The sequence below is a fragment of the Somniosus microcephalus genome, unplaced genomic scaffold (genome assembly GCF_052327205.1).
Source record: "Somniosus microcephalus isolate GS21.2 unplaced genomic scaffold, FLI_Smic_1.0 scaffold14, whole genome shotgun sequence".
NCBI classification, from domain to species: domain Eukaryota; kingdom Metazoa; phylum Chordata; class Chondrichthyes; order Squaliformes; family Somniosidae; genus Somniosus; species Somniosus microcephalus.
In genome coordinates, this window is record NW_028225201.1 from 963,287 (window position 1) to 986,865 (window position 23,579).

Here is a 23,579-nt window from a genome sequence, read left to right on the forward strand (position 1 = left end):
TTCCACAGTGCGGCGCTCCCTCAGTACTGCCCCTCTGACAGTGTGACGCTCCCTCAGTACTGCCCCTCTGACAGTGCAGTGCTCCCTCAGTACTGCCCCTCTCACAGTGCAGCGCTCCCTCAGTACTGCCCCTCCGACAGTGCGGCGCTCCCTCAGTACTGCCCCTCCCACAGTGCGGCGCTCCCTCAGTACTGCCCCTCCCACAGTGCGGCGCTCCCTCAGTACTGCCCCTCCGGCAGTGCGGCGCTCCCTCAGTACTGCCTCTCCGACAGTGCAGCGCTCCCTCAGTACTGCCCCTCCGGCAGTGCGGCGCTCCCTCAGTACTGCCCCTCCCACAGTGCGGCGCTCCCTCAGTACTGCCTCTCCGACAGTGCAGCGCTCCCTCAGTACTGCCTCTCCGACAGTGCAGCGCTCCCTCAGTACTGCCCCTCCCACAGTGCGGCGCTCCCTCAGTACTGCCCCTCCCACAGTGCGGCGCTCCCTCAGTACTGCCTCTCCGACAGTGCAGCGCTCCCTCAGTACTGCCACTCCCACAGTGAAGCTCTCCCTCATTAGTGCCCATTCGACAGTGCAGCGCTCCCTCAGTACTGCCACTCCCACAGTGCAGCGCTCCCTCAGTAGAGCCCATTCGACAGTGCAGTGCTCCCTCAGTACTGCCCCTCCGACAGTGCAGTTCTCCCTCAGTACTGCCCCTCCGACAGTGCAGCGCTCCCTCAGTACTGCCCCTCCGACAGTGCAGCACTCCCTCAGTACTGCCCCTCCGACAGTGCAGCGCTCCCTCAGTACTGCCCCTCCGACAGTGCGGCGCTCCCTCAGTACTGCCCCTCCGACAGTGCAGCGCTCCCTCAGTACTGCCCCTCCGACAGTGCAGCGCTCCCTCAGTACTGCCCCTCCCACAGTGCAGCGCTCCCTCAGTACTGCCCCTCCGACAGTGCGGCGCTCCCTCAGTACTGCCCCTCCGACAGTGCAGCGCTCCCTCAGTACTGCCCCTCCCACAGTGCAGCGCTCCCTCAGTACTGCCCCTCCCACAGTGCAGCGCTCCCTCAGTACTGCCCCTCCGGCAGTGCGGCGCTCCCTCAGTACTGCCTCTCCGACAGTGCAGCGCTCCCTCAGTACTGCCACTCCCACAGTGAAGCACTCCCTCATTAGTGCCCATTCGACAGTGCAGCGCTCCCTCAGTACTGCCACTCCCACAGTGCAGCGCTCCCTCAGTAGTGCCCATTCGACAGTGCAGTGCTCCCTCAGTACTGCCCCTCCGACAGTGCAGCGCTCCCTCAGTACTGCCCCTCCCACAGTGCAGCACTCCCTCACTACTGCCCCTCTGACAGGGCAGCGCTCCCTCAGTACTGCCCCTCCCACAGTGCGGTGCTCCCTCAGTACTGTCCCTCCGACAGAGCAGCGCTCCCTCAGTACAGCCACTCCCGCAGTGCGGTGCTCCCTCAGTACAGCCACTCCCACAGTGCGCCGCTCCCTCAGTACTGCCCCTCAATTACAAGAGAAATGCCGGGAATAGCACCAACCGCTGTACATGGCCTTCTTTGATCTCACAAAGGCCTTCGACACTGTCAACTGTGAGGGATTATGGAGTGTCCTCCTCAAATTTGGCTGCCCTCAAAAGTTTGTCACTATCCTTCGCCTGCTTCACGACGACATGCAAGCCGTGATCCTAAGTAATGGTTCCAGCACAGACCCAATTCACGTACGAACCGGGGTCAAGCCAGGCTGTGTCATCGCACCAACACCCTTCTCGATCTTCCTTGCTGCAATGCTCCATCTCTCCCTCAGTAAACTCCCCGCTGGAGTGGAGCTAATTTACAGAACAAACGGGAAACTGTTCAACCTCCATCGCCTCCAGTCCAGATCCAAGGTCGTCCCATCCTCTGTCGTCGAATTACAGTATGCAGATGACGCTTGCGTCTGCGCTCACTCGGAGGTCGAACTCCAAACCATCATCAACACCTTCACCAAAGTGTACGAGAGCACGGGCCTTACACTAAGCATCCGTAAGACAAAGGTCCTCTACCAACCTGCCCCCACCACACAGTACTGCCCCCCAATTATCAAAATCCACGACAAAGCCTTGGAAAACGTGGACCACTTTCCATACCTCGGGAGCCTACTGTCAACAAGGGCAGACGTCGACGACGAAGTCCAACACCACCTTCAGTGTGCCAGTGCAGCCTTCGGTCGCCTGAGGAAGAGAGTGTTTGAAGACCAGGACCTCAAACCCGGCACTAAGCTCATGGTCTACAGAGCAGCAGTGATACTCACCCTGCTGTATGCCTCAGAGACATGGACCATGTACAACAGGCACCTCAAAGCACTGGAGAGGTACCACCAACGCTGCCTCCACAAGATCCTGCAAATCCATTGGCAGGATAGGCGCACCAACGTCAGTGTTCTTGCTCAGGCCAACATCCACAGCATCGAAGCTCTGACCACGCTCAATCAGCTCCGATGGACGGGTCACATTGTCCGCATGCCCGATACGAGACTCCCAAAACAAGCGCTCTACTCGGAGCTCCGGCACGGCAAGAGAGCCCCAGGTGGGCAGAGGAAACGCTTCAAGGACACCCTCAAAGCCTCCTTGAAAAAGTGTAACATCCCCACCGACAGCTGGGAATCCCTGGCCCAAGACCGCACAAAGTGGAGGAGAAGCATCCGGGAAGGCGCCGAACACCTCGAGTCTCTTCGCCGGGAGCAAGCGGAAGCCAAGCGCAGGCAGCGCAAGGAGCGCACGTCAACCCAAGCACCCCACCCACCCGCCCCTTCAACCACCGTCTGCCCCACCTGTGACAGAGACTGTAGGTCCCTCATTGGACTCATCAGTCACCTGAGAACTCATTTTTAATGTGGAAGCAAGTTATCCTCGGTTCCGAGGGACTGCCTAAGAAGAAGAAGCTCCATCAGTACTGCCCCTGCGACAGTGCGGCGCTCCCTCAGTACTGCCCCTCCGCCAGTGCGGCGCTCCCTCAGTACTGCCCCTCCATCAGTGCAGCACTCCCTCAGTAGTGCCCCTCCGACAGTGCAGCACTCCCTCAGTACTGCCCCTCCGACAGTGCAGCACTCCCTCAGTACTGCCCCTCCGACAGTGCGTCACTCCCTCAATACTGACCCTCCGACAGTGCGGCGCTCCCTCAGTACTGCCCCTCCATCAGTGCGGCATTTGATCGAGTGTGGCATCAAGGAGCCCTAGCAAAACTGAAGTCAATGGAAATCAAGGGGAAAACTCTCCATTGGTTGGAATCATACCTAGCACAAAGGAAGTTGGCTGTGGTTGTTGGAGGTCATTCATCTCAATCACATGACATCACTGCAGTAGTTCCTCAGGGTAGTGTCCTAGGCCTAACCATCTTCAGCTGTTTCAACAATGACGTTCCCTCCATCATAAGGTCAGAAGTGGGGATGTTCGCTGATGATTGCACACTGTTCAGCACCATTCGAGACTCGTCAGATACTGACGCAGTCCGTGTCCATATGCAGCAAGACCTGGACAACATTCAGACTTGGGCTGACAAGTGGCAAGTAACATTCGCACCACACAAGTGCCAGGCAATGACCATCTCCAACAAGCGAGACTCTAACCATCTCCCCTTGACATTCAATGGCATTATCATCGCTGAATCCCCCACTATCAACATCCTGGGGGTTACCATTGATCAGAAACTGAACTGGACCAGCCATATAAATACTGTGGCTACAAGAGCAGGCCAGAGGCTGGGAATTCTGCGGCGAGTGTCTCACCTCCTGACTCCCCAAAGCCTTTCCACCATCTACAAGGCACAAGTCAGGAGTGTGATGGAATACTCTCCACTTGCCTGGATGAGTGCAGCTCCAACAACACTCAAGAAGCTCGACACCATTCAGGATAAAGCAGCCCGCTTGATTGGCACTCCATCCACCTTCAACATTCACTCCCTCCACCACCGGCACACTGTGGCTGCAGTGTGGACCATCTACAAGATGCACTGCAGCAACTCGCCAAAGCTCCTTCAACAGCACCTTCCAAACCCGCGACCTCTACCACTTAGAAGGACAAGGGCAGCAGACGCATGGGAACATCACCACCTACAAGTTCCCCTCCAAGCCACACACCATCCTGACTTGGACCTGTATCGCCGTTCCTTCACTGTCGCTGGGCCAAAATCCTGGAACTCCCTTCCTAACAGCATTGTGGATGTACCTACACCATATGGACTGCAGCGGTTCAAGAAGGCGGCTCACCACCACCTTCTCAAGGGCAATTAGGGATGGGCACTAAATGCAGGCCTTGCCAGCGACGCCCACATCCCATCAATGAATAAAAAAAATCCCTCAGTACTGCCCCTCCGACAGTGCGGTGCTCTGTAAGAAAGGAGGAAATCTTCATTTCTGTGTCTCCCTACTAACTAACCTGAACTAAATCAGTTGATTCTATTGCTAATTTTAGTTTAATGATTTCATTATGTTATTGCTGCAATTATAATCATACTTGTAAACCCTACTGTTAGATGCCCTGGGTAGACTAGGTTAGATTTTAAAATGGAAGAGACCGAAGTGCTGGGCCTTGGTTGGCGAAGTTAAAGATGTATTCCTGGCAGAACAAGGGGTTACACACGAGAGGCCTGGGCTGACTGGGGTTGACCCGTGGAGATTGCGTCTTCTACCCAGGGCCCAACAAGTAATAGAAACCTTGATTGTGCTTTGTTTGACTACTGCTCAGGTGCTGTAATGTATCAATCTCTCTCTTTCACTGAATAAAATATAATTACTGTCAACAAATCGAGGCAAGTCGAATCTATTGGAACATAGGAGGAAAACGGTAAATTGGCGCAGACCCGGAAAATCAGCAGCTCCCTCAGGACTGCCCCTCTGACAGTGCAGCACTCCCTCAGTACTGCCTCTCCGACAGTGTGGCGCTCCCTCAGTAATGCCCCTCCGACAGTGCAGCGCTCCCTCAGTACTGCCCCTCCGACAGTGCGGCGCTCCCTCAGTACTGCCCCTCCGACAGTGCAGCACTCCCTCAGTACTGCCCCTCCGACAGTGCGGCGCTCCCTCAGTACTGCCCCTCTGACAGTGCGGCGCTCCCTCAGTACTGCCCCTCCGACAGTGTGGTGCTCCCTCAGTACTGACCCTCCAACAGTGCGGCGCTCCCTCAGTACTGCCCCTCTGACAGTGCAACACTCCCTCAGTACTGCCCCTCCGAAAGTGCAGTGCTCCCTCAGTATGCCCCTCTAACAGTGCAGCGCTCCCTCAGTACTGCCCCTCCGACAGTGCAGCACTCCCTCAGTACTGCCCCTCCGACAGTGCAGCACTTCCTCAGTACTGCCCCTCCGACAGTGCGGCGCTCCCTCAGTACTGTCCCTCCGACATTGCAGCGCTCCCTCAGTACTGCCCCTCTGACAGTGCAGTGCTCCCTCAGTACTGCCTCTGTGACAGTGCAGCACTCCCTCAGTACTGCCCCTCCGACAGTGCGGCGCTCCCTCAGTACTGACCCTCCAACAGTGCGGCGCTCCCTCAGTACTGCCCCTCTGACAGTGCAACACTCCCTCAGTACTGCCCCTCTGACAGTGCGGCACTCCCTCAGCACTGCCCCTCCGAAAGTGCAGTGCTCCCTCAGTACTGCCCCTCTAACAGTGCAGCGCTCCCTCAGTACTGCCCCTCCGACAGTGCAGCACTCCCTCAGTACTGCCCCTCCGACAGTGCAGCACTTCCTCAGTACTGCCCCTCCGACAGTGCGGCGCTCCCTCAGTACTGTCCCTCCGACATTGCAGCGCTCCCTCAGTACTGCCCCTCTGACAGTGCAGTGCTCCCTCAGTACTGCCTCTGCGACAGTGCAGCACTCCCTCAGTACTGCCCCTCCGACAGTGCGGCGCTCCCTCAGTACTGACCCTCCAACAGTGCGGCGCTCCCTCAGTACTGCCCCTCTGACAGTGCAACACTCCCTCAGTACTGCCCCCCTGACAGTGCGGCACTCCCTCAGCACTGCCCCTCCGAAAGTGCAGTGCTCCCTCAGTACTGCCCCTCTGACAGTGCAGCACTCCCTTAGTACTGCCCCTCTGACAGTGCGGCGTTCCCTCAGTACTGCCCCTCTGAAATAAAGAATAGATTTGCCTTCCAAAGCTAGGCTTTATTAACTTTAAAATCTGCAGCACATCTTCCCACATCCAGTCCCAACCAAAGCTGGAAAAGAACTGAATTTAAGGTGGCCACAACACATCATGTGATCATCAACTACCAATGAGATTACAACATATATCCCAAGGCAGTTAACAAACAACCAATCACAGTACTTTTACTAAACAAGGAATAATCACCACATTCACCCCTCTTAAAATATGCTCCACCTAAATAACCTTTACAATTTATAATTAATTATTTACAACTAAAACTATGCACAAGAATAAAACTGTTCACATGACACAATACTAAGTGAACAACAACAAATAGTAACTGTTCTGCCCTCGCAACGCGCTTCTATGCAGAGCTAGACAGATAGCGAACAACTCGATATCTTCCAATAAAATCACAAGGCTTGACTTTTCTTGTAACGCTTTACTGAACGATTCTAATTGTAAAACTGAAATACAACACAGAAATGGAAGCACACATTAGTATACAGGCGCATAACTGATATGTATACACAGATTTAGGTACGCCTGAGCAACACAGTACATTTAGTAAACTGGGAGGCATTCTCTTTAAATTAGCCCTGTACATAGTGTATGAAAATACAGCTACTAGTTAATCAGCTAGGCAGAGAAAAGTTACAACTAAACATTTTCTACAACATACAGTGCACATTAATCATCTATAGCATTCTAGAATACTCACAGACAAACAATTTCCAAGACTCAAGCATGGGGACAATACAACTGCCCGGAGCCTGTGCTGCTGTAGGAGCACCGTGGTGTAGGTCTGTGTCCCAGCAAGGACTCCACGAGGACTACGTAGCAGTCCTGTGGGGAGCGTGATGACCTCATCACGCTCGGTAGCGTTGTCCGCGCTTGGGGCGTCACGTGATGCGCGTGGTCGCGTTTCTGGCCGTGGAGGCCGAAGTCGGGAGCGGGAGCTGGAGGCCAGGCTGAGCCGATGCTTGCCGCGGGAGCGGAAGATCGCGTCGCTCCCGGCGGCTGGTAGATGCGGCCGAAGACGCTAGGCCGGGCTGTGCCGGCAGCCTTTCTGGAAGGCCGAGTCGGGCCGGCAGCCGCCTCACGCACGTCACGTCGTACGTGCCGTGACGTCAGCACGCTACGTTGTACGTGACGTGACGTCAGCACGCTAAGGTGCGTCTTAAAGGGGCAATGGCCCTAAAAGGTAAGTTAAAGGGGCAACAGCCCCAACAGGTAGGTTATACATATATAAGTAAGTTAAATACATACAGTTGAGGTTAAGTTAGAGGGAGAGGCAGCACAGTAACATTGCACATAAATATTAAGTATCTCTCAACTAAAACAATATACTATAATATTTCAACAATTTTAAAACATTACTATCAATTTAAAAGTCCATTTTCAATCGGTTGACCGGATATCTTGTTCGTGTCGACCTTCTTAACCTTGGTGAAATTCCTTGCCCTCCCACACCAGAAGGCACAGAAGTATCTTCAGCAGGAAGGCTATCCATATCCCGATTTTCCACGGTTTCCGGATTAGAAATCCCATCAGAAGATGCACTGGGACGGTCATAAACATCTATCAAGGGCTGACTAATAGAAGTATAATTATCTGCAATCGGATTGGAAATATTCGTAGTATCTGTAACAGCATCCACATTATCTGAATCATGACTATTGTTAATATCCTCAGAAGAGGGCTGGCCCCCACAAGGAGCCAAGTCTTTAATTGAAACAGTACTTTCTTTCCCATCTTGGAATCGAATATGAGCATATTGGGAATTTGCCTCCAACAGCTCCACCTCCTCCACCAAAGGATCATATTTTGACAATCTAACATGGCGTCGAAGCAGCACAGGTCCCTGCATAGTAAGCCATGAAGGTACCGAATATCCCGTAGTAGATCTCCGCGGATAGTTAAAGAGCCTTTCATGGGGGGTCACATTAGTAGCCGTTGAAAGCAATGATCTAATGGAATGCAGGGCATCAGGCAGCACCATTTCTCACTGTGTATTCTTAAGGTTCCGGGATGTCAAAGCCAACATAACTGCCTTCCAGATCACCCCATTGTATCGTTCGCACTGTCCATTACCCTGGGGATTATACGGGGTAGTTCTACTAGTAGAAATTCCCCGACTCTGAAGGTATTCCTTCAACTGGGTTTACCGTTTTGGGTACTGTTGGGGGAGATGACTTATCAGGGGAAGGCACCAGCAGCCAGGTTCAGGGCACCATGACTGGCTCTGCTGCACAGAAGGGCGGGAAAAAGAGGGATAGGGCTATAGTGATAGGGGATTCAATTGTAAGGGGGATAGATAGGAGTTTCTGTGGCCGAGACCGAGACTCCAAGATGGTATGTTGCCTCCCTGGTGCAAGGGTCAAGGATGTCTCGGAGCGGGTGCAGAGCATTCTGAAGGGGGAGGGGGATCAGCCAGTTGTCGTGGTACATGTAGGTACCAACGATGTAGGTAAAAAGAGGGAGGAGGTCCTACAAGCTGAATTTAGGGAGTTAGGAGCTAAATTGAAAAGTAGGACCTCAAAGGTAGTAATCTCTGGATTGCTACCAGTGCCACGAGCAAATAAGTTTAGAGAGAGTAAGGTAGATAAGCTAAATACGTGGCTTGAGCAGTGGTGCAAGGGAGAGGGATTTAAATTCTTGAGGCATTGGAACCAGTTCTTGGGGAGGAGTGACCTGTACCAAGGGGACGGTCTACACCTGAACTGTGAGGGAGCCGATGTCCTCGGGGTAATATTTTCTAGGGCGGTTCGGGAGGATTTAAACTAATTTGGCAGGGGGATGGGAACCTAGGTAGTGGAAAAGAGGGAAGTCATATGAAGTCAGAAATAGATGGTAGAAAGGTGAGAAGCAATAAGCAAAGGAGAGAAACACAAAGGGCCAAACTAATTCATAATGAGAGTGTGAAAAAAGCAAGCCTGAAGGCTTTGTATCTTAATGCTAGAAGCATTAGGAACAAGGTGGATGAATTAGTTGTGGAAATAGAGGTAAACAAGTATGATTTGATTGGGATTACAGAAACGTGGCTGCAGGGTGGGCAAGGCTGGGAACTTAACATCCAGGGATATACAATATTTAGGAAGGATCGGCAAAAAGGTAGGGGAGGTGGGGTAGCATTGCTGGTAAAGGAGGGGATTAATGCAATGGAAAGGAAGGATATTAACTCGGATGAAACGGAATCTGTATGGGTAGAAATGAGAAATAGCAAGGGGAGGAAAACGTTAGTGGGTGTGACATATAGGCCTCCAAATAGTAATATGGAGGTGAGGGAAGGCATAAAAAGGGAAATTAGAGAAGCGTGCGATAAGAGCACAGCTGTCATCATGGGTGACTTTAATTTACATATTGATTGGACTACCCAAATTAGTAAAAATTCTGAGGAGGAGGAATTCCTGGAATGTTTTCGGGACGGTTATCTGGACCAATATGTCGAGGAGCCGACTCGCGATCAGGCCATTTTAGACTGGGTATTGTGCAATGAGAAGGGACTTATCAGCAATCTTCTTGTACGAGGCCCCTTGGGTCAGAGCGATCATAATATGATCGAGCTCTCAGTCGAGATGGAGAGTGAGGAAATTGAATCAGAGACTAAGGTCCAGAACTTAAATAAAGGGAATTACGAGGGTATGAGACGGGAATTGGGTAAGATTGATTGGGTGGTGTTTCTGGGGGGATTGACAGTGGATAGACAATGGCAAGCATTCAAAGATAGAATGGAAGAATTCCAGAACATGTTTATACCGGTTTGGCATAAAAATAAACCTAAAAAGGTGACTCAACCGTGGATAACGAGGGAAATTAGGGACAGCATAAAATCAAAAAAAAGGGCATATCAACTGGCAAAAAAAAGCACCAGACCGGAAGATTGGGGGCAGTACAGGATACAGCAAAAGAGGACAAAGGGATTAATCAGGAAGGGGAAAATAGAATACGAAAGTAAACTTGCAGCAAACATAAAGACAGACTGCAAAAGCTTTTATCGGTATATCAGGAGGAAAAGACTGGTAAAATCCCAAGTCGGTCCCTTGCAGTCCGATTCGGGAGAATATATAATGGAGAATAAGGAAATGGCAGACCAATTAAACTCATACTTTGGTTCTGTATTCACAAAGGAGGACACAAATAACCTCCCAGGAATATCGACAAACATAGGGACTAATGAGAGGGAGGAGCTGACAGAAATTAGTATCTCTAGGAATATGGTGTTGGGTAAGTTGAGGGGACTGAAGGCCGACAAATCCCCGGGGCCTGATAAACTACATCCTAGGGTACTTAAGGAGGTGGCCCTGGAGATAGCAGATGCTCTAAGGATCATCTTCCGGAACTCCATTGACTCGGGAACAGTACCCGTGGATTGGAGGGTAGCTAATGTTACCCCAATATTTAAAAAGGGGGGTAGAGAGAAAGCAGGGAATTATAGACCAGTAAGCCTTACATCGGTTGTGGGCAAAATGCTAGAGTCCATTATTAAGGATAAAATAGCGGAGCACTTGACAAATGGGGAAAGGATCGGACAGAGTCAACATGGATTTACAAAGGGTAAATCGTGTTTGACTAACCTGCTGGAATTTTTTGAGGAAGTAACTGGTAAAATAGATGGGGGAGAGCCAGTGGATGTGGTGTACCTTGACTTCCAGAAAGCCTTCAATAAGGTTCCACACAAAAGATTATCATGCAAAATTAAGGCTCATGGGATTGGGGGCAAAGTATTAACGTGGATAGAGAACTGGCTGGCGGATAGAAAACAGAGAGTTGGAATAAACGGCTCGTTTTCGGAGTGGCAGGCAGTGACCAGCGGGGTGCCGCAAGGATCTGTCCTGGGACCCCAGCTGTTCACAATATATATAAATGATCTGGATCAGGGAATTGGATGCAATATTTCCAAATTCGCTGACGACACTAAACTAGGAGGAGGGGTGGGCTCTGATGAGGATGTCAGGAGGCTACAGTGCGATTTGGACAGGTTGGGGGAATGGGCGGATACGTGGCAGATGCACTATAATGTGGATAAATGCGAGGTTATCCACTTTGGGGGTAAAAACAGGAGGGTGGATTATTATCTAAATGGCAATAGATTGGGAGATGGGGAAGTGCAGAGGGACCTGGGTGTTCTTGTGCACCAGTCACTGAAGGAGAGCATGCTGGTGCAACAGGCGATTAAGAAGGCAAATGGTATGTTGGCCTTCATATCAAGGGGGTTCGAGTATAGGAATAGGGATACCTTACTACAGCTGTACAAGGTGCTGGTGAGACCGCATCTGGAGTATTGTGTACAGTTTTGGTCGCCCCATCTGCGGAAGGATGTTCTTGCCATGGAAAGAGTGCAGCGGCGATTCACCAGGCTGATACCTGGAATGGCGGGAATGACCTACGAGGAGAGATTGAATAGTTTGGGCTTGTACTCACTGGAGTTTAGAAGATTGAGAGGGGATCTCATCGAAACATATAAAATTATGGCAGGCCTGGACAGGCTGAATTCAGAGAGAATGTTTCCAATGGCAGGGGAGCACAGAACCAGGGGCCACAGTCTAAAAATAGCGGGCAAATCATTTAAAACAGAGATGAGGAAGAATTTCTTCACTCAAAGAGTGGTGAGCCTGTGGAATTCCCTGCCACAGAGGGCTGTGAAGGCTAATTCAATAAATATTTTCAAGAGAGAATTGGATATATTTCTGAAGGCTAAGGGGATTAAGGGTTACGGAGAAAAGGCGGGGACGGGGTACTGAACTGGTAAGATCAGCTATGATCTCAGACGAAGATCAGCCATGATCTCATTGAATGGCGGAGCAGGCTCGAAGGGCCGAATGGCCTACTCCTGTTCCTATCTCTATGTTTCTATGTTTCTATGACATAAAAGAACTTCCCTGATCCGAATGGATATACGCAAGCATCCCAAAGATGACAAAAAGTTGAGTCAGACATTTAATAAGTGTAGCAGCTGATACATCTGCACAAGGAAAAGCAAAAGGGAACCTTGAAAACTCATCCACAACAGTAAATATATATCGGTTTTGAGTAGTTGAAGGAAGAGGCCCCTTAAAATCGACGCTCAAACGTTCAAAAGGAGAAGTAGCCTTTATAAGATGAGCTCGTTGAGGCTTAAAGAAATTCGGTTTACACCGAGCACAGATAGAACATGATGAAGTCATCCGCTTGACGTCTTCAACTGAAAAAGGCAAGTTCTTACTGCGTACAAAGTGTATCATCCTCGTAACCCCAGGATGACATAAGGCATTGTGAAGATTAATAAGCGTATCTCCGTGAATCACAGAACAATAAGCCCTCGACAGTGCATCAGCAGCAATATTATCCTTCCCCAGACGATAAACTATGTCAAAATGTTAACATGCCAACTCAATCCTCCATCTCATTATTTTATCATTTTTGATCTTTCCAAAATGTTTAACATCAAACATAAAGGACACAGATTTTTCATCAGTTACCAACGTGAAATGTCGTCCCGATAAATAATGTCTCCATTTACGCAATACTTCTACTATTGCGTATGCCTCTTTCTCTATTGAAGAATGTCTTTTTTCACTATTGTTCAAAGTACGTGAGAAAAAGGCCACAGGTCTTCCATTTTGGTTCAGAGTAGCCCCAATTGCAAAATCCGAAGCATCCGTCTCGATCACAAAGGGAACCTGCTCATCAATAGAATGCACAACTGCTCCTAAAATATCCTTTTTAAAATTCTCAAAACATGTCCTGGCCTCCCATGATAGAGGATATGTTGTAACCCGAGTAAGAGGCTGGATCTTCCGTGAAAAATTTGCAATCCAATTAGAATAATAAGAAAACAGTCCAACAACTCGTTGCAAAGCCTTAGAATTAGTAGGACAAGGTAAATCAATCAATGTTCGCAGACGTTCTGGATCTGGTTTAATCTTGTTTCCCGAGATAATATACCCCAATAGATTTACCTCAGTCGTCGAAAAGATACATTTCTCTTTGTTAAAAGTTAAACCAACTTTTTCCGCAGCTTGAAGGAATCTTTTTAAATTAGAATCATGCTCCACCCTTGATTTGCCACACACTGTGATGTCATCTAAGTATGAAAAGGTGTCAGAGAGGGAGTTATCACTTATAAAAGCATCCATTGCCCGTTGAAAACAAGCAACACCATTAGTAACACCAAATGGTATTTGGCAAAACTGATACAGCTTTCCACCAGCCTCAAAGGCCGTATATGGTTGATCCTTCTTAACAATAGGAATCTGATGATAAGCACTCTTTAAATCAATAGTGCTAAAAACCTTATACTGAGATACTTTGTTGATAAGCTCATCAATCTTAGGCAAAGGGTACGCATCTAATTGAGTATACCTATTAATAGTTTGGGAATAGTCTATCACCATTTGTTTCTTGTGTCTCTCGTTAGTCGTGACAACTACCTGTGCTTGCCAAGGCGAACAACTAGGTTCAATGATTCCTTCCAATAAGAGACGTTGAACTTCAGAATTAATAAATTCTCTATCCTGACTACTATATCTTCTTGACTTAGTAGCAATTGGCTTACAATCCAACATCAAATTGGAAAAAAGTGATAATGGAGAAATAGATAAAGAGGTTAATCCACAAATAGATAAAGGTGGCTTAGTCCCTCCAAATGAAAGACTAAGAGACTCGTGTAACTGAAGCACATCATGTCCAATCAAAATATCCGCACAGAGATTAGGCAAAACAGATAGGCGTATATCAGTATACGTATTACCTAGAAGAATCATTTTCACAAAGCAACAACCAGCTATTTGTGAAGTAAGGGTCAACTGAGCCATACACACCTGATACGTAACAGGCGAAATTTTCAAATGCTTGCTTCTCCTTCGCAAACTGAAGACTTATAAAACTCTCAGTACTGCCCGTATCTATAAGGGCCTTCACTTCCAACCCATTAACTTGAGCCGTAACTATAGCTTTGTTTAGGCCATGAGCAAATGCAGCAGAAATTGATGCAATAAATGCCCTATCTAAAGGCTAAATAGTCACAGAGGAGGTAGTGGAGGAGGGCCCTCCCACACCAGGAGAGGAGGAGGTAATTGAACCTGATGATTTGCACACACGTGCATAATGACCTCTCTTGCCGCATTTACTACACACAGCCTCCCGAGCAGGACACTTCAGACGAGGGTGCCGGATATTCCCACAAAAATAACACTTCTGAATCCTAGAGGCAACAGCCACCGAAGTAGAAACTGTTTCAGAATCTAGTAAACCACTCCCATTAAGTCCACATAATTCCTTTTCATCCGAAACTGCCGAAACCATAGTTGCAGGCTGATTAAAAAGAGCATAAGAATCCGAACTTCTCTGAGCCACATCCAATGTAGAAGCTTGCTCAAAAGCACTTTTAAGATCCAAAGTCTTATTTTCTAACAACCGCTGACGAATTGATCTAGACAGTAATCCATTAATAAAAGCATCCCGTACCGATTCTTCCTTATATTCTTCAGCCGTCACGGCCTTATAATTACAGTTAACACTAAGGCACCGAAGTGCTTGTAAATAAGTATCCAAAGATCCTCCCACCTGCTGCCTACGGGCAGATAGAAGGTGACGTGCAAATACCTCATTCTTTGGTTTAACAAAAATCTTTTCCAATGTAGAAATAGCCACTTCATAAGTTTTACAGTCCAAAATATATTTATATACATCCGGAGCAATGTAGTTGATCAGCATATTCAGCTTATTTAGAGACTCTTGATCCAACACGCCCAAAAAGTTTTTAAATGTACAATACCAATGTTTCCATTTATCATCCACTCCAGCAGAATTGGGGTCAGCCTTGAATCGTTCTGGTTGAAGATATCACTCCATTCTAACATAAAGTTAATAAATTGAAATAAATAATAGATTTGCCTTCCAAAGCTAGGCTTTATTAACTTTAAAATCTGCAGCACATCTTCCCACATCCAGTCCCAACTAAAGCTGGAAAAGAACTGAATTTAAGGTGGCCACAACACATCATGTGATCATCAACTACCAATGAGATTACAACATATATCCCAAGGCAGTTAACAAACAACCAATCACAATACTTTTACTAAACAAGGAATAATCACCACACCCTCTGACAATGCTGCGCTCCCTCGGTACTGCCCCTCCAATAGTGCGGCACTTCCTCAGTACTGCCCCTCTGACAGTGCGGCGCTCCCTCAGTACTGCCCCTCTGACAGTGTGGCACTCCCTCAGTACTACCCCTCCGACAGTGCTGCGCTCCCTCAGTACTGCCCCTCCGACAGCGCAGTGCTCCCTCAGTACTGCCCCCCCGACAGTGCAGCACTCCCTCAGTACTGCCCCTCCGACAGTGCAGCGCTCCCTCAGTACTGCCCCTCTGAAAGTGCAGTGCTCCCTCAGTACTGCCCCTCCGACAGTGCGGCGCTCCCTCAGTACTGCCCCTCCGACAGCATGCAGCCAACAGTAACCACTCTGTTCATTGGCTGCATACATCGGCAAGGGGCCCAAAATTGTAACTTGTTAGCACCCCTTAAAGCTAGCCTGCACTGCTTAACAGGTTGGTGCACTGTAGCTGGAGCAGGTGTAGGCAGTTCAGGAAGTGAATTTGACGTGTTGTGATTTGGGTAAAGCTAAGCAGAGTGTGACAGGAAGGGAGGGAGAGTTTAATGGTAATAGTGCATCACTGAATGTCAAATCAGGAAAAAATGGTAAAAAGTTAAAAGTAAACCGTTTTATCTGAATGCACAAAGCATTCGTGACAAGATAGACAAATTAATGGCAAATATAGATTCAAGTGGCTCTGATCTAATAGCCGTTACAGAGATTTGGTTGCAAGGTGGCCAAGGTTGGGAACTAAATATTCCAGGATAGTAGATGTTTCAAAAAGACAGACAAAATGGAACAGGTGGTGGGATAACCTTGATAATAAAGGATGACATAAGGACAGTAGTGAGTAATGATCTTGACTCGGAAGAGTAGGAAGTAGAATCAGTATTTTGTATCTGTCTTCACAGTAGAAGACACAAAAAATACCAGAAATAGTGCGGAACCAAGTGTCTAATGAGAGTAAGTAATTAATATCAGTAAAGAAAAAGTGCTGGAGAAATTAATGGGACTAAAAGCCGACAAATCCCCTGGACCTGATGGCCTACATCCTCGGGTTCTAAAAGAAGTGGCTGCAGAGATAGTGGATGCATTGGTTGTGATCTTCCAAAATTCCCTAGATTCTAGAACGGTCCCAGCGAATTGGAAGGTAACAAATGTAACACCGCCATTCAGGAAAGGATGGCTAGAGATAACAGGGAAATACAGGCCAGTTAGCCTGATATCAGGCGTTGGGAAAATGCAGGACTCCATTATTAAGAAAATGGTAATGGCATTTAGAATGATTAGGAAGAGTTTTCATGGTTTTATGAAAGGGACATCTTGTTTGACCAGTCTATTCGAGGTTTTTGAGGATGTAACTAGCAAGATAGATAAAGGGTAACCAGTGGATGTAGTATGTTTGGATTTTCAAAAGGCATTCGATAAGGTATCACACAAAAGGTTGTTACACAAGATTAGGGCTCATGGGGTTGGGGGTAATATGTTAGCATGGATAGAGGATCGGTTAAGAGAGAAAACAGAGTCGAGATAAATGGGTCATTTTCAGCCTGGCAGGATGTTACTAGTGGGGTGCTGCAAGGATCAGTGCTTGGGCCTCAGCTATTTACAATCTAGATTAATGACTTAGATGAAGGGTCTGAATGAAATGTATCTAAATTTGCTCACAATACAAAGCTGGGTGAGAATGTAAGCTGTGAGGAGGACACAAAGAGTCTGTAAAGGGATAGAGACGGGTTAAATGAGTGGGCAAGAAGGTGGCAGATGGAATATAATGTGGGGAAATCACTCTGGGAGGAAGAGTAGAAAAACAGGATATTTTTTAAATGGTGAGAAACTTTCAAATGTTGGTGTTCAGTAGGATTTGGGTGTCTTTGTACAGGAAACACAGAAAGTTAACATGCAGCTACAGCAAGCAATGAGGAAGGCAAATGGGAATTATTGCAAAGAGGCTGGAGTATAAGAGTAAGGAAGTCTTGCTCCAATTGTACAGGGCCTTGGTGAGACCACACCTGGAGTACTGGGCACAGTTTTGGTCTCCTTATCTGAGGAAGGATACACTTGCCTTGGAGGCGGTGCAACGAAGGTTCACTAGATTGATCCCTGGGAGGAGAGGGCTGTCCTATGATGAGAGATTGTGTAGATTGGGCCGATACTCTCTGGAGTTTAGAAGAATGAGAGGTGATCTCATTGAAACATACAAGACTCTGAGGCCTAGAAATTGGATAAGGCCTGTAAACGGGCGGTGTCACGGACCAGCGCTGTTTGCCTCGCCTCTTCTAAGTGGAGCAGGCAACACACAAAATTCATGCTGCCTGCTCATTAACATGATTGGAGCACTGCTCGCAGTGCTAAACATGCTGCTGATTGACTGAGTGCTCAACGGGGGCCGGGGGTGGGGTATAATATCAGGTGCAGTCTACTGGCCAGTAATGTTTGGTCGAGGCTCAGTCCACTACTTAAAAGGGAGGTGCTTTGGAACAAAGCACCTCATTGTTAGTCTGGAGACACAATGGACAACGAGAATGAGCTAGAAGATTTTCAAATGCTGCGCCGGAGGCCTTGATCCCGGGGGCCCAACAAAGGCAAGCTGTCTCACCCTCAGGGAGGCAAGAAGCCATCCATAGTCATGTGCAGAAGGTTCTGGGAAGAGATTGCACAATCGGTCACGGCCACCAGTGTTGTCCCAAGGACCTGGATCCAGTGCTGCAAAAAGTTAAATGACCTCACACGGCTAGTCAAGGTGACTGAAGGCTTCAACAAATGCCTTATCCCACCATCTGCACCACAAGCTTCACACACTGCTCAACTCACACCTCACAATTAAAGCTTCACTTCACCCTCACACACTGCTCAATGAACCTCACCCCATTACTCATCTACCAACAATCTCTAGCCAGTGTAAGATCCGCAAAATTGATATTGTCAGATAGGGGTCCCTTGGTAGAAGAGGCCTTTACTTTTAAAGACTGTTTTTAAAAGAAGGCCAGGAAAAAGGGCACACAAAATGGCCGCCAGACCCCGTGACCAGCTTTTGGACACTTTTAAAATGGTTCCTGCAGCCCCCAGACAGCCTTTGTGGATTCAGCCCACAGTAAGTTCTGGAAGGCCGTTTCGGAAAAAATGAAACCAGACAGAACCCTATACATATGGATTGGATGCAGATCCAGTCAGATCGGCCTGTAGATAAAGGCCATCTAAATGTTTACCCAGACAAAGGGAAACAATTTTATATTCATAGGGGGAGCATCAAAGACCCACTAAAGACATCAAGAAGACACTCAAAACAATACAAGGCCATTCCAGACCAGAGATGGCCATCACCGGCCATCCCGAAAGCAGTTTAAATATAATAACTACCCCGTTGTGATACCAGCCCGACAAAAATTAAACAAAGACTAACCTTGATCTAGGCGGGAGATAAGGCCTCGATTGAGAAGTATAATTGGGGATCCCGGAGAAAAGATAGTGTGCTACGAATTGAGCATCAGGTTGGAGCGTTGTTTGAAGAATTGAGCGCCCAGATAGCCGAGGACACTGGGGAGATCCATGAGGAAGCTTGTAGATGCTTCTGAAAGACAAGCACGCTAAAACCTCGTAGCCAGAGAGAGAATTCGGTAGCGGGAATGCCTCGGCCATTCCCGAGTCCAGAAGGTGGTTCGGGTTTGCGTTCGGCCTCCGGGGTACTCGTCGGGAGATCATCGACCAAAAACCCCGGGGCCACTGCAAAATGAGGAGAAAGTCGAGGAGAAGAAAAGAGGACGAAACGCCCCACCACATCGTGGGCTGGAGCACAGAAGAAAACGAGCTGTGAATGGGGCGAGGGTCTACTCGTCTTGCTGAAGTAGAGGAGCCATCAGCCTGAGCAGCCCACTGCTCCTACAGCCCAACGACCACGTGGAGACAGGACGCCTGAGAGGATCAAAACGCAGACCTTTCAAAATCTTGCAGTTCCTAACTGGATTGGTGAGCATGTTTCTGGCCCCTCATAATTCGATCTAGATAGGTTTAGGGGGTGGGTATTTCAGGGGATAATTAATTATGAGTTGTTGTCCCTCGATGTTCCGTGTGTTTCCCCATTTCATGATGACTTTTGTGAAGTATAATATGCCTGTATTTATCTCAGTTAGCAATGTATTATGAATTTCTTTTTCCCTCCCATGTACCTTTTATTGACTTGCATTTGATTTGTTTTTCTCTATGCAATAAAATTTCATTTTGTTTCCATTAAACCTGGCCTATAGAGTATTCTCTACATTGTAGTTCCTGCCTCAACGTCCAGTGTCTAGAACCTAAGGGGCGAGTGGGTCGAACCACTCAAGGTTTTACTGTGTAAGAGGGAGAGGCCTCGAGAGAGAGAAACCTCTGCGATCTAAAACCCCTTACACCAGCACCACTCACACCTCACAATTAGTGCTTCACTTCACCCTCACACTCTTACCACTGCTGCAACACTCACACCCACATCTCACACCTTGCACAAACTGACAACTATTCAACCATGGCAGGCACATCACCCAAAGACATTGCACCACACTCACTGACACAATTCCCTTTCTCTTGCAGGCCAAGGAGGCACATAACAAGAGAGAAAAGCAGCAGACGGGAGGAGGCCAAGCCACAATTGAGAACCTGACAGACCTCGAGGAGCCGTCCTTGAATTGATTGGAGGGGCAGTGACAGAGTCCGCGGCCAGCAGCGAAGCTGAAACCGTTGCTGATGATGACGGTATGCTCATCCCTACTCCTTCTTCTCACATCCCACTTCCCCCTCAATCTCTTCTCACTTACAAGCTGCTGATGGTGTATGCATGGATGTCTTGCTTTCCCCCCTCCCCTCACCACAACCCGACCCTTGGGCCTTCCTGCTTTCAAGTCCCTTTCAGAAGTGCCACCAGCCCAGCCTGTCCCTCATCATCAGCAAACTGACGGAGGAGCGATACCGTCACTGCATTTGACGCTCGCAGACACCAGCTCAGAAAATGGCACTGCACGCACTTTAGTAGGTAGTTCTTCTTCTTCTTAGGCAGTCCCTCGGAACCGAGGATGACTTGCTTCCACATTAAAAATGAGTTTGCAGGTGACTGATGAGTCCAGTGCGGGACCTACAGTCTCTGTCACAGGTGGGGCAGACGGTGGTTGAAGGGCCGGGTGGGTGGGGTGCTTGGGTTGATGTGCGCTCCTTCCGCTTCCTGCGCTTGCTCTCAGCGAAGAGACTCGAGGTGTTCGGCGCCTTCCCGGATGCTTCTCCTCCACTTTGTGCGGTCTTGGGCCAGGGATTCCCAGGTGTCGGTGGGGATGTTGCACTTTTTCAAGGAGGCTTTGAGGGTGTCCGTGAAACTTTTCCTCTGCCCACCTGGGGCTCTCTTGCCGTGTCGGAGCTCCGAGTAGAGCGCTTGTTTTGGGTAGTATAGAGGCATGATCAGCACGTGGTGAGTCACTGGGCACGAGTGGGCTGCAGCCAGGCCAGGGGGAAAGGCTAGCTCGGTTGCCAGTTCCCCGGAGGGCGACTTCGCGCATGAGTTCTGATGATGACCTTGATGGACAGGCCTTTAGAAGAAGGGTGATGGGCGTGCACATGGAAATGCTTGGTGCAACGGCAGGCCTGCCAGAGAGCCTCTTGTCAGTGTCAAGGAGCATGGAGGAGTCCGGCTCCAACATCGCACGGGGCTTTGTGTGGAGCTTGGAGCCCATGATTTCCAGGATGGATAACTTCAGGAGAGACCTTGTGGATCCACGGGTGATGCTGGGTGTGATGGGCGATCTCGCAGCTTCCATTGCAGCACAGGCAGAAGTGACCCAGTGTCTCAGTGCTGCAGTGGAAGTGCAGACTGCTCTCCTGCAAGCTCAGCTTGCTGCCACACAAGCTCAGAGTCGCTGGGTTTACGAGTGTTGAAAGGGGCTTGCAGGGTGTCGCAGCAGGTCAGCAATCTGCCCTCCAACAGGAGGCTTTGAGGGTGTCCTTGAAGCATTTCCTCTGCCCACCTGGGGCTCTCTTGCTGTGCCAAAGCTCCGAGTAGTGCGCTGGTTTCTGAGGCATACAGCAGGACGGGTATCACTGCTGCTCTGTAGACCATGAGCTTAGTGCCGGGTTTGAGGTCCTGGTCTTCAAACACTCTCTTCCTCAGGCGACCGAAGGCTGCACTGGCACACTGAAGGCGGTGTTTGACTTCGTCATCGACGTCTGCCCTTGTTGACAGTAGGCTCCCGAGGTATGGAAAATGGTCCACGTTGTCCAAGGCCTTGTCATGGATTTTGATAATCGGGGGGCAGTACTGTGTGGCGGGGGCAGGTTGGTAGAGGGCCTTTGTCTTACGGATGTTTAGTGTAAGGCCCATGCTCTCGTACACTTTGGTGACGGTGCTGACGATGGTTTGGAGTTCGACCTCCGATTGAGCGCAGACGCAAGCATCATCTGCATACTGTAATTCGACGACAGAGGATGGGACGACCTTGGATCTGGACTGGAGGCGACGGAGGTTGAACAGTTTCCCGTTTGTTCTGTAAATTAGCTCCACTCCAGCGGGCAGCTTACTGAGGGTGAGATGGAGCATTGCAGCAAGGAAGATCGAGAAGAGCGTTGGTGCGATGACACAACCTTGCTTGACCCCGGTCCGTACGTGAATTGGGTCTGTGGTGGAACCGTTGGTGTGGTGGAACGAGTCTGCAAAGGGATATAGATAGGTTAAGTGAGTGGACAAAAATTTGGCAGATGGAGTATAATGTGGGAAAATGTGAGGTTATTTAAATGGAGAGAGACTACAGAATGCTGGGGTACAGAGGGATCGGGGGGTCCTTGTACATGAAACACAAAAAGTTAGCATGCAGGTACAGCAAGTAATTAGGAAGGCAAATGGAGTGTTGGCCTTTATTGCAAGGGGAATGGAGTATGAAAGTAGGGAAGGCCTGCTACAACTGTACAGGGCGTTGGTGAGACCACACCTGGAGTACTGCGTACAGTTTTGGTCTCCTTATTTAAGGAAGGATATACTTGCATTGGAGGCAGTTCAGAGAAGGTTCACGAGGTTGATTCCTGAGATGAAGGGGTTGTCTTATGAAGAAAGGTTGAGCAGGTTGGGCCTCATTGGATTTAGAAGAATGAGAGGGGATCTTATTGAAACATATAGGGGTAAAAGTTGGGTAGCGCCGCCTTTGGGCACTAATTTTAGCGCCTCGAAAAAGTTAGCGCGTCCGTGGCTGATTTTCCCAGGTAGTGCCCCGAGAGGGAGAATGGGCGCAACTGGAAGCGCCCCGCATCCCTCTTGGGGCGCCGTGAGCCAATATCGCAGCGCGACATGGCGCAGTGACACGTCGCACCGCGGTACTGCAGGCCTTCCTCCAGGTGGAGCAGTAGAAGCAGGCAGGTAGTGCAGGGGACCCCTGTGGCCATCCCCCTCTCAAACAGATATACCAATTTGGATACTGTTGAGGGGGATGACTTACCAGGGGAAGGCAGCAGCAGCCAACTTCCTGGCACCAGGGGTGCTCTTGCTGCTCAGGAAGGGAGGAAAAAGAGTGGGAGAGCAATAGTGGTAGGGGATTCTATCGTAAGGGGAACAGATAGGCATTTCTGTGGCCATAGACGTGACTCCAGGATGGCTTGTTGCCTCCCTGGTGCCAGGGTCAAGGATGTCACTGAACGGCTGCAGGGCATTCTGAAGGGGGAGGGTGAACAGTCAGAGGTCGTGGTTCACATTGGGACCAACGACATGGGTAGGAAGAGGGATGAGGTCCTGCAGCAAGAATTTAGGGAGCTAGGTAGCAGATTAAAGAGCAGGACCTCAAAGGTTGTAATCTCCGGATTACTCCCGGTGCCACATGCTAGTGAGTATCGGAATAGGAGGATAGAGCAGATGAATGCGTGGCTAAAGAGTTGGTGCAGGAGGGAGGGCTTTAGTTTCCTGGATCACTGGGTCTGCTTCTGGGGAAGGTGGGACTTGTGCAAGTCGGACGGGTTGCACCTGAATCGGAACGGGACAAATATCCTTGCGGGGAGGTTTGCTAGCACTGGTCGGGGGGGTTTAAACTAACTTGGCAGGGGGATGGGATACAGAGTGGAGCTATAATAGGGGGTGATGTACAGCCAAATATAGAGGAAAAAACACGTCAGCTTGGAAGGCAGAGCAAATATGTAGCGGCACAAGGGAGTAGGGCAAGGCTGGGTGGCATTTATTTTAATGCAAGGAGTCTTGCGAATAAGGTGGATGAACTGAAGGTGTTGATGAACACATGGGAGTATGATATTGTTGCTATCACGGAGACATGGTTGAGGGAGGGGCAAGACTGGCAGCTCAATATTCTGGGGTATAGAATCTTCAGGCGAGACGGGGGGGGTAAAAGGGGAGGGGGTGTCGCAATATTAATTAAGGAGTCAATTACTGCTGTAAGGAGGGATGATATATTAACAGGT